At 39.1% G+C, this 12,497-nt stretch overlaps 1 pseudogene; it reads left to right on the forward strand.

The window, feature by feature from the left end:
* Window positions 1-2,536: 2,536 nt before the first annotated feature.
* The window catches only part of LOC124019948, a 53,401-nt pseudogene continuing 43,440 nt past the window's right edge, over window positions 2,537-12,497 (forward strand).

A 12,497-nucleotide genomic window follows, 5' to 3' on the forward strand; every position in this document is an offset into this window, starting at 1 on the left:
AACACCCTCATCAAAGGTGGCCAGCTAAAGGGTGATCAAGCCTTAGCTTGTGTCCCATGCCCAATTAAGATGTCCCACAGGACTGTGCAAGGCAGGGCGTCCTCTTCTCTGAGCCAGCCATACAGCTGACCGCATACCTCATATGCCCTCCTCAAGTTGGAGGGATCTGAATTGAGTTCTCAGGTGGGGGTGAGGGGTCATGAAGTTATAGCCCAGCAAGGGTCCTTCCGTTTGATCCAGATCCACTGGCTACCTCTTTCAGCTGCTTGAGAAACTGCTCTGACGGTCTGCCGCAGAGCCTGTCCATGGATTCCAAGTTCTTTCAGCAACCTGATGATGGAAGAAGCCACGAATCCTCTGCATCCCACTTCAACTGGCCAGACTTTTGCATTCCAGCCACGCTGAGTTGCGTCTGCTGCCAACTCTGTGTAACGCAGTTTCTTACGTTCGTAGGCCTCTTCAACAGAGTTTTCCCACGGGACTGTGAGCTCTATGATGTACACAGCCTTTCGTGAAGGGGACCAGAGTACCATGTCTGGCCTAAGGTTGGTAGAAGCAATCTCAGGTGGAAAAATGAGTTGCTGGCCAATATCGACAAGCATCTTCCAGTCCCGGGCCATAGCTAGGTGTCCAGTTTCTGGCTTTGTAGGAGGATACTTGGGCCTTTTCTGTCCCTCCCGGATGAATGTTGTTGTTTTGACGGGATTGCTTGTTTTTGGAGGTAATGAATTGGTTGCACTCCTCTTGGTCTCAAGTGCTGCAGCCAGGCTCTTGAGGACCTGATTGTGCCTCCAGGTGTAGCGGCCTTGTGAGAGGCTGGTCTTGCAACCTGTCATTATATGCCTGAGAGTCGCTGGAGCTGGGCAGAGGGGCAGGTCGAGTCCTCGCCATACCATTGATGTAGATTTTTTGGTGATGGAAGCACATCATAAACAGCTCTTATGATGAAGCTGATGTTGCTTGCCTCCATTTGCCAAAGCTCACTCCAGTTGATCTTTCTCCTCTCCAGGCCTTCCCACCGCGTCCATTGCCCTTGTTTAGCAAGAGAGACAGCCTTTGCACTTCTTGCAGTCTCCTCCTGTCTGCGCACCTCCTCGACCACCAGCTTCCTGCGTTCAGATGTTGTTGCCTTATGGAACGTTGGTTTTGCTGCCAGGCCAAAGCCTCCTCTTCCATGCTGGATATTCCCCACAATGTCTTGGTGTCTCAGGGCTGATGTTGCTTGCTGCACAGCATTGGATGATGTCCATTTCCGTCCAGTTTGTAGGGGAGGTGCAGCCTTGCTAATGGTCTGGTCATGAATCGGTGTATTGTGTGTATTATAATGAATCGGTGTATTGTCTAGGTGTATTGTAATGAATCGGTGTATTGTCTAGGTGTATTATAATGAATCAGTGTATTGTCTAGGTGTATTATAATGAATCTGTGTATTGTGTGTATTATAATGAATCTGTGTATTGTCTAGGTGTATTATAATGAATCTGTGTATTGTCTAGGTGTATTATAATGAATCGGTGTATTGTCTAGGTGTATTATAATGAATCGGTGTATTGTCTAGGTGTATTATAATGAATCGGTGTATTGTCTAGGTGTATTATAATGGAACGGTGTATTGTCTAGGTGTATTATAATGAATCGGTGTATTGTCTAGGTGTATTATAATGAATTGGTGTATTGTCTAGGTGTATTATAATGAAATGGTGTATTGTTTTAGGTGTGTATTATAATGAAACTGTGTATTGTGTTAGGTGTGTATTATAATTTATCGGTGTATTGTGTTAGGTGTGTATTATAATGAATCGGTGTATTGTCTAGGTGTATTATAATGAATCGGTGTATTGTCTAGGTGTATTATAATGAATCGGTGTATTGTCTAGGTGTATTATAATGAATCGGTGTATTGTCTAGGTGTATTATAATGAATCGGTGTATTGTCTAGGTGTATTATAATGAATCGGTGTATTGTGTTAGGTGTGTATTATAATGAATCGGTGTATTGTCTAGGTGTATTATAATGAATCGGTGTATTGTCTAGGTGTATTATAATGAATCGGTGTATTATCTAGGTGTATTGTAATGCATCGGTGTATTGTCTAGGTGTATTATAATGAATCAGTGTATTGTCTAGGTGTATTATAATGAATCGGTGTATTGTCTAGGTGTATTATAATGAATCGGTGTATTGTCTAGGTGTATTATAATGAATCGGTGTATTGTGTTAGGTGTGTATTATAATGAATCGGTGTATTATCTAGGTGTATTGTAATGCATCGGTGTATTGTCTAGGTGTATTATAATGAATCAGTGTATTGTCTAGGTGTATTATAATGAATCGGTGTATTATCTAGGTGTATTGTAATGAATCGGTGTATTGTCTAGGTGTATTATAATGAATCGGTGTATTGTGTTAGGTGTATTATAATGAATCGGTGTATTATCTAGGTGTATTGTAATGCATCGGTGTATTGTCTAGGTGTATTATAATGAATCGGTGTATTATCAAGGTGTATTGTAATGAATCGGTGTATTGTCTAGGTGTTCTCCATCATCAAGAGAGAGAAGCACCGTCAGACCTTCGGCCTGGAGCTGATCGCATCAGAGAACTTCACCTCCAGAGCTGTTCTAGAAGCCCTGGGCTCCTGTATGAACAACAAGTACTCAGAGGGGTATCCTGGACAGAGGTAAGAAAAGCAATCGCATTCTGTAGCAAAACTCTTCAATCAATAATAAGACATACCAGGAAGGCACCAGAATATCTAACTGGGAAGAGACTATATGGCTTTAGATGGTTAGAGTATAGACTATATGGCTTTAGTCAGGTGGTCAGAGTATAGACTATATGGCTTTAGGTGGTCAGAGTATAGACTATATGGCTTTAGGTGGTTAGAGTATAGACTATATGGCTTTAGGTGGTTAGAGTATAGACTATATGGCTTTAGGTGGTTAGAGTATAGACTATATGGCTTTAGATGGTTAGAGTATAGACTATATGGCTTTAGATGGTTAGAGTATAGACTATATGGCTTTAGATGGTTAGAGTATAGACTATATGGCTTTAGTCAGGTGGTTAGAGTATAGACTATATGGCTTTAGTCAGGTGGTTAGAGTATAGACTATATGGCTTTAGTCAGGTGGTTAGAGTATAGACTATATGGCTTTAGGTGGTTAGAGTGTAGACTATATGGCTTTAGTCAGGTGGTTAGAGTATAGACTATATGGCTTTAGTCAGGTGGTTAGAGTATAGACTATATGGCTTTAGTCAGGTGGTTAGAGTATAGACTATATGGCTTTAGGTGGTTAGAGTATAGACTATATGGCTTTAGGTGGTTAGAGTATAGACTATATGGCTTTAGATGGTTAGAGTATAGACTATATGGCTTTAGATGGTTAGAGTATAGACTATATGGCTTTAGATGGTTAGAGTATAGACTATATGGCTTTAGGTGGTTAGAGTTTAGACTATATGGCTTTAGTCAGGTGGTTAGAGTATAGACTATATGGCTTTAGTCAGGTGGTTAGAGTATAGACTATATGGCTTTAGTCAGGTGGTTAGAGTATAGACTATATGGCTTTAGGTGGTTAGAGTATAGACTATATGGCTTTAGATGGTTAGAGTATAGACTATATGGCTTTAGATGGTTAGAGTATAGACTATATGGCTTTAGATGGTTAGAGTATAGACTATATGGCTTTAGGTGGTTAGAGTTTAGACTATATGGCTTTAGTCAGGTGGTTAGAGTATAGACTATATGGCTTTAGATGGTAGACTATATGGCATTAGGTGGTTAGAGTATAGACTATATGGCTTTAGTCAGGTGGTTAGAGTATAGACTATATGGCTTTAGTCAGGTGGTTAGAGTATAGACTATATGGCTTTAGTCAGGTGGTTAGAGTATAGACTATATGGCTTTAGGTGGTTAGAGTGTAGACTATATGGCTTTAGTCAGGTGGTTAGAGTATAGACTATATGGCTTTAGATGGTTAGAGTATAGACTATATGGCTTTAGATGGTTAGAGTATAGACTATATGGCTTTAGTCAGGTGGTTAGAGTATAGACTATATGGCTTTAGATGGTTAGAGTATAGACTATATGGCTTTAGGTGGTTAGAGTATAGACTATATGGCTTTAGTCAGGTGGTTAGAGTATAGACTATATGGCTTTAGTCAGGTGGTTAGAGTATAGACTATATGGCTTTAGGTGGTTAGAGTATAGACTATATGGCTTTAGGTGGTTAGAGTATAGACTATATGGCTTTTAGGTGGTTAGAGTATAGACTATATGGCTTTAGGTGGTTAGAGTGTAGACTTTGGCTTTAGTCAGGTGGTTGGTTAGACTATATGGCTTTATGGTTAGAGTATAGACTATATGGCTTTAGGTGGTTTAGACTATAGGCTTTGGTTAGAGTATAGACTATATGGCTTTAGATGGTTAGAGTATAGACTATATGGCTTTAGATGGTTTTAGACTATATGGCTTTAGGTGGTTAGAGTATAGACTATATGGCTTTAGGTGGTTAGAGTATAGACTATATGGCTTTAGTCAGGTGGTTAGAGTATAGACTATATGGCTTTAGTCAGGTGGTTAGAGTATAGACTATATGGCTTTAGGTGGTTAGAGTATAGACTATATGGCTTTAGTCAGGTGGTTAGAGTATAGACTATATGGCTTTAGGTGGTTAGAGTGTAGACTATATGGCTTTAGTCAGGTGGTTAGAGTATAGACTATATGGCTTTAGATGGTTAGAGTATAGACTATATGGCTTTAGATGGTTAGAGTATAGACTATATGGCTTTAGGTGGTTAGAGTATAGACTATATGGCTGGTTAGTATAGACTATATGGCTTTAGATGGTTAGAGTATAGACTATATGGCTTTAGGTGGTTAGAGTATAGACTATATGGCTTTAGGTGGTTAGAGTATAGACTATATGGCTTTAGTCAGGTGGTTAGAGTATAGACTATATGGCTTTAGTCAGGTGGTTAGAGTATAGACTATATGGGTGGTTAGAGTATAGACTATATGGCTTTAGGTGGTTAGAGTATAGACTATATGGCTTTTAGGTGGTTAGAGTATAGACTATATGGCTTTTAGGTGGTTAGAGTATAGACTATATGGCTTTAGGTGGTTAGAGTATAGACTTTGGCTTTAGTCAGGTGGTTAGAGTATAGACTATATGGCTTTAGTCAGGTGGTTAGAGTATAGACTATATGGCTTTAGTCAGGTGGTTAGAGTATAGACTATATGGCTTTAGGTGGTTAGAGTATAGACTATATGGCTTTAGTCAGGTGGTTAGAGTATAGACTATATGGCTTTAGGTGGTTAGAGTATAGACTATATGGCTTTAGGTGGTTAGAGTATAGACTATATGGCTTTAGTCAGGTGGTTAGAGTATAGACTATATGGCTTTAGTCAGGTGGTTAGAGTATAGACTATATGGCTTTAGTCAGGTGGTTAGAGTATAGACTATATGGCTTTTAGGTGGTTAGAGTATAGACTATATGGCTTTTAGGTGGTTTATAGATGGTTAGAGTATAGACTATATGGCTTTAGATGGTTAGAGTATAGACTATATGGCTTTAGGTGGTTAGAGTATAGACTATATGGCTTTAGTCAGGTTGGTTAGAGTATAGACTATATGGCTTTAGGTGGTTAGAGTATAGACTATATGGCTTTAGGTGGTTAGAGTATAGACTATATGGCTTTAGTCAGGTGGTTAGAGTATAGACTATATGGCTTTAGTATGGGTGGTTAGAGTATAGACTATATGGCTTTAGGTGGTTAGAGTATAGACTATATGGCTTTAGTCAGGTGGTTAGAGTATAGACTATATGGCTTTAGATGGTTAGAGTATAGACTATATGGCTTTAGATGGTTAGAGTATAGACTATATGGCTTTAGTCAGGTGGTTAGAGTATAGACTATATGGCTTTAGATGGTTAGAGTATAGACTATATGGCTTTAGATGGTTAGAGTATAGACTATATGGCTTTAGGTGGTTAGAGTATAGACTATATGGCTTTAGTCAGGTGGTTAGAGTATAGACTATATGGCTTTAGATGGTTAGAGTATAGACTATATGGCTTTAGATGGTTAGAGTATAGACTATATGGCTTTAGGTGGTTAGAGTATAGACTATATGGCTTTAGGTGGTTAGAGTATAGACTATATGGCTTTAGGTGGTTAGAGTATAGACTATATGGCTTTAGTCAGGTGGTTAGAGTATAGACTATATGGCTTTAGGTGGTTAGAGTATAGACTATATGGCTTTAGTCAGGTGGTTAGAGTATAGACTATATGGCTTTAGTCAGGTGGTTAGAGTATAGACTATATGGCTTTAGAGGTGGTTAGAGTATAGACTATATGGCTTTAGGTGGTTAGAGTATAGACTATATGGCTTTAGGTGGTTAGAGTATAGACTATATGGCTTTAGGTGGTTAGAGTATAGACTATATGGCTTTAGGTGGTTAGAGTATAGACTATATGGCTTTAGGTGGTTAGAGTATAGACTATATGGCTTTAGTCAGGTGGTTAGAGTATAGACTATATGGCTTTTAGGTGGTTAGAGTATAGACTATATGGCTTTAGTCAGGTGGTTAGAGTATAGACTATATGGCTTTAGGTGGTTAGAGTATAGACTATATGGCTTTAGTCAGGTGGTTAGAGTATAGACTATATGGCTTTAGGTGGTTAGAGTATAGACTATATGGCTTTAGGTGGTTAGAGTATAGACTATATGGCTTTAGTCAGGTGGTTAGAGTATAGACTATATGGCTTTTCAGGTGGTTAGAGTATAGACTATATGGCTTTAGGTGGTTAGAGTATAGACTATATGGCTTTAGGTGGTTAGAGTATAGACTATATGGCTTTAGGTCAGGTGGTTAGAGTATAGACTATATGGCTTTAGTCAGGTGGTTAGAGTATAGACTATATGGCTTTTTAGGTGGTTAGAGTATAGACTATATGGCTTTAGGTGGTTAGAGTATAGACTATATGGCTTTAGATGGTTAGAGTATAGACTATATGGCTTTAGTCAGGTGGTTAGAGTATAGACTATATGGCTTTAGTCAGGTGGTTAGAGTATAGACTATATGGCTTTAGGTGGTTAGAGTATAGACTATATGGCTTTAGTCAGGTGGTTAGAGTATAGACTATATGGCTTTAGTCAGGTGGTTAGAGTATAGACTATATGGCTTTAGTCAGGTGGTTAGAGTATAGACTATATGGCTTTAGGTGGTTAGAGTATAGACTATATGGCTTTAGATGGTTAGAGTATAGACTATATGGCTTTAGATGGTTAGAGTATAGACTATATGGCTTTAGTCAGGTGGTTAGAGTATAGACTATATGGCTTTAGTCAGGTGGTTAGAGTATAGACTATATGGCTTTTCAGGTGGTTAGAGTATAGACTATATGGCTTTTAGGTGGTTAGAGTATAGACTATATGGCTTTAGATGGTTAGAGTATAGACTATATGGCTTTAGGTGGTTAGAGTATAGACTATATGGCTTTAGTCAGGTGGTTAGAGTATAGACTATATGGCTTTAGTCAGGTAATATATAATAATAATAATATATGCCATTTAGCAGACGCTTTTATCCAAAGCGACTTACAGTCATGTGTGCATACCAGGTGGTTAGAGTATAGACTATATGGCTTTAGTCAGGTGGTTAGAGTATAGACTATATGGCTTTAGGTGGTTAGAGTATAGACTATATGGCTTTAGATGGTTAGAGTATAGACTATATGGCTTTAGATGGTTAGAGTATAGACTATATGGCTTTAGTCAGGTGGTTAGAGTATAGACTATATGGCTTTAGATGGTTAGAGTATAGACTATATGGCTTTAGATGGTTAGAGTATAGACTATATGGCTTTAGTCAGGTGGTTAGAGTATAGACTATATGGCTTTTCAGGTGGTTAGAGTATAGACTATATGGCTTTAGTCAGGTGGTTAGAGTATAGACTATATGGCTTTAGGTGGTTAGAGTATAGACTATATGGCTTTAGGTGGTTAGAGTATAGACTATATGGCTTTAGGTGGTTAGAGTATAGACTATATGGCTTTAGTCAGGTGGTTAGAGTATAGACTATATGGCTTTTAGGTGGTTAGAGTATAGACTATATGGCTTTAGATGGTTAGAGTATAGACTATATGGCTTTAGATGGTTAGAGTATAGACTATATGGCTTTAGGTGGTTAGAGTATAGACTATATGGCTTTAGGTGGTTAGAGTATAGACTATATGGCTTTAGGTGGTTAGAGTATAGACTATATGGCTTTAGTCAGGTGGTTAGAGTATAGACTATATGGCTTTAGTCAGGTGGTTAGAGTATAGACTATATGGCTTTAGATGGTTAGAGTATAGACTATATGGCTTTAGAGGTGGTTAGAGTATAGACTATATGGCTTTAGAGGTGGTTAGAGTATAGACTATATGGCTTTAGGTGGTTAGAGTATAGACTATATGGCTTTAGGTGGTTAGAGTATAGACTATATGGCTTTAGGTGGTTAGAGTATAGACTATATGGCTTTAGTCAGGTGGTTAGAGTATAGACTATATGGCTTTAGGTGGTTAGAGTATAGACTATATGGCTTTAGGTGGTTAGAGTATAGACTATATGGCTTTAGTCAGGTGGTTAGAGTATAGACTATATGGCTTTAGGTGGTTAGAGTATAGACTATATGGCTTTAGTCAGGTGGTTAGAGTATAGACTATATGGCTTTAGTCAGGTGGTTAGAGTATAGACTATATGGCTTTAGGTGGTTAGAGTATAGACTATATGGCATCAGGTGGTTAGAGTATAGACTATATGGCTTTAGTCAGGTGGTTAGAGTATAGACTATATGGCTTTAGTCAGGTGGTTAGAGTATAGACTATATGGCTTTAGTCAGGTGGTTAGAGTATAGACTATATGGCATCAGGTGGTTAGAGTATAGACTATATGGCATCAGGTGGTTAGAGTATAGACTATATGGCTTTAGTCAGGTGGTTAGAGTATAGACTATATGGCTTTAGTCAGGTGGTTAGAGTATAGACTATATGGCTTTAGTCAGGTGGTTAGAGTATAGACTATATGGCTTTAGTCAGGTGGTTAGAGTATAGACTATATGGCTTTAGTCAGGTGGTTAGAGTATAGACTATATGCCTTTAGTCAGGTGGTTAGAGTATAGACTATATGGCTTTAGTCAGGTGGTTAGAGTATAGACTATATGGCTTTAGTCAGGTGGTTAGAGTATAGACTATATGGCTTTAGGTGGTTAGAGTATAGACTATATGGCTTTAGTCAGGTGGTTAGAGTATAGACTATATGGCATTAGGTGGTTAGAGTATAGACTATATGGCTTTAGTCAGGTGGTTAGAGTATAGACTATATGGCTTTAGATGGTTAGAGTATAGACTATATGGCTTTAGTCAGGTGGTCAGAGTATAGACTATATGGCTTTAGTCAGGTGGTCAGAGTATAGACTATATGGCTTTAGGTGGTTAGAGTATAGACTATATGGCTTTAGTCAGGTGGTTAGAGTATAGACTATATGGCTTTAGGTGGTTAGAGTATAGACTATATGGCTTTAGGTGGTTAGAGTATAGACTATATGGCTTCAGGTGGTTAGAGTATAGACTATATGGCTTTAGGTGGTTAGAGTATAGACTATATGGCTTTAGTCAGGTGGTTAGAGTATAGACTATATGGCTTTAGATGGTTAGAGTATAGACTATATGGCTTTAGTCAGGTGGTCAGAGTATAGACTATATGGCTTTAGTCAGGTGGTCAGAGTATAGACTATATGGCTTTTAGGTGGTTAGAGTATAGACTATATGGCTTTAGTCAGGTGGTTAGAGTATAGACTATATGGCTTTAGGTGGTTAGAGTATAGACTATATGGCTTTAGGTGGTTAGAGTATAGACTATATGGCTTTAGGTGGTTAGAGTATAGACTATATGGCTTTAGGTGGTTAGAGTATAGACTATATGGCTTTAGTCAGGTGGTTAGAGTATAGACTATATGGCTTTAGATGGTTAGAGTATAGACTATATGGCTTTAGTCAGGTGGTCAGAGTATAGACTATATGGCTTTAGTCAGGTGGTCAGAGTATAGACTATATGGCTTTAGGTGGTTAGAGTATAGACTATATGGCTTTAGTCAGGTGGTTAGAGTATAGACTATATGGCTTTAGGTGGTTAGAGTATAGACTATATGGCTTTAGGTGGTTAGAGTATAGACTATATGGCTTCAGGTGGTTAGAGTATAGACTATATGGCTTTAGGTGGTTAGAGTATAGACTATATGGCTTTAGGTGGTTAGAGTATAGACTATATGGCTTTAGTCAGGTGGTTAGAGTATAGACTATATGGCTTTAGGTGGTTAGAGTATAGACTATATGGCTTTAGTCAGGTGGTTAGAGTATAGACTATATGGCTTTAGTCAGGTGGTCAGAGTATAGACTATATTGCTTTAGTCAGGTGGTTAGAGTATAGACTATATGGCTTTAGGTGGTTAGAGTATAGACTATATGGCTTTAGGTGGTTAGAGTATAGACTATATGGCTTCAGGTGGTTAGAGTATAGACTATATGGCTTTAGGTGGTTAGAGTATAGACTATATGGCTTTAGGTGGTTAGAGTATAGACTATATGGCTTTAGGTGGTTAGAGTATAGACTATATGGCTTTAGGTGGTTAGAGTATAGACTATATGGCTTTAGTCAGGTGGTTAGAGTATAGACTATATGGCTTTAGGTGGTTAGAGTATAGACTATATGGCTTTAGTCAGGTGGTCAGAGTATAGACTATATGGCTTTAGTCAGGTGGTTAGAGTATAGACTATATGGCTTTAGGTGGTTAGAGTATAGACTATATGGCTTCAGGTGGTTAGAGTATAGACTATATGGCTTTTCAGGTGGTTAGAGTATAGACTATATGGCTTTAGGTGGTTAGAGTATAGACTATATGGCTTCAGGTGGTTAGAGTATAGACTATATGGCTTTCAGGTGGTTAGAGTATAGACTATATGGCTTTAGGTGGTTAGAGTATAGACTATATGGCTTTAGTCAGGTGGTCAGAGTATAGACTATATGCTTTAGTCAGGTGGTTAGAGTATAGACTATATGGCTTTAGGTGGTTAGAGTATAGACTATATGGCTTTAGGTGGTTAGAGTATAGACTATATGGCTTCAGGTGGTTAGAGTATAGACACCAGAATATCTAACTAGAAGGAATTCTGAATAATGTTCTACACATAAGGGACAAAAAAAACTAAAAGCAAATTTTCCCCAATTTATGTGGAAACCAGAGATCTCCAGGGTTATCTAATGGGTTTGGTTGTGGAGACCGGAGAGATCTCCAGGGTTATCTAATGGGTTTGGTTATGGAGACCAGAGAGATCTCTGGGGTTATCTATCCCTGAGAGAATGGGTTTGGTTATGGAGACCAGAGAGATCTCCAGGGTTATCTAATGGGTTTGGTTGTGGAGACCAGAGAGATCTCCAGGGTTATCTAATGGGTTTGGTTATGGAGACCAGAGATCTCCAGGGTTATCTAATGGGTTTGGTTGTGGAGACCAGAGAGATCTCCAGGGTTATCTAATGGGTTTGGTTATGGAGACCAGAGATCTCCAGGGTTATCTAATGGGTTTGGTTGTGGAGACCAGAGATCTCCAGGGTTATCTAATGGGTTTGGTTATGGAGACCAGAGATCTCCAGGGTTATCTAATGGGTTTGGTTATGGAGACCAGAGATCTCCAGGGTCATCTAATGGGTTTGGTTGTGGAGACCAGAGATCTCCAGGGTTATCTATCCAGAGAGATCTCCAGGGAGAGAATGGGTTTGGTTATGGAGACCAGAGAGATCTCCAGGGTTATCTAATGGGTTTGGTTATGGAGACCAGAGAGATCTCCAGGGTTATCTAATGGGTTTGGTTATGGAGACCAGAGAGATCTCCAGGGTTATCTAATGGGTTTGGTTATGGAGACCAGAGAGATCTCCAGGGTTATCTAATGGGTTTGGTTATGGAGACCAGAGAGATCTCCAGGGTTATCTAATGGGTTTGGTTATGGAGACCAGAGAGATCTCCAGGGTTATCTAATGGGTTTGGTTATGGAGACCAGAGAGATCTCCAGGGTTATCTAATGGGTTTGGTTATGGAGACCAGAGAGATCTCCAGGGTTATCTAATGGGTTTGGTTATGGAGACCAGAGAGATCTCCAGGGTTATCTAATGGGTTTGGTTATGGAGACCAGAGAGATCTCCAGGGTTATCTAATGGGTTTGGTTATGGAGACCAGAGAGATCTCCAGGGTTATCTAATGGGTTTGGTTATGGAGACCAGAGAGATCTCCAGGGTTATCTAATGGGTTTGGTTATGGAGACCAGAGAGATCTCCAGGGTTATCTAATGGGTTTGGTTATGGAGACCAGAGAGATCTCCAGGGTTATCTAATGGGTTTGGTTATGGAGACCAGAGAGATCTCCAGGGTTATCTAATGGGTTTGGTTATGGAGA

This window comes from Oncorhynchus gorbuscha, unplaced genomic scaffold (assembly GCF_021184085.1).
Source record: "Oncorhynchus gorbuscha isolate QuinsamMale2020 ecotype Even-year unplaced genomic scaffold, OgorEven_v1.0 Un_scaffold_736, whole genome shotgun sequence".
NCBI lineage: Eukaryota > Metazoa > Chordata > Actinopteri > Salmoniformes > Salmonidae > Oncorhynchus > Oncorhynchus gorbuscha.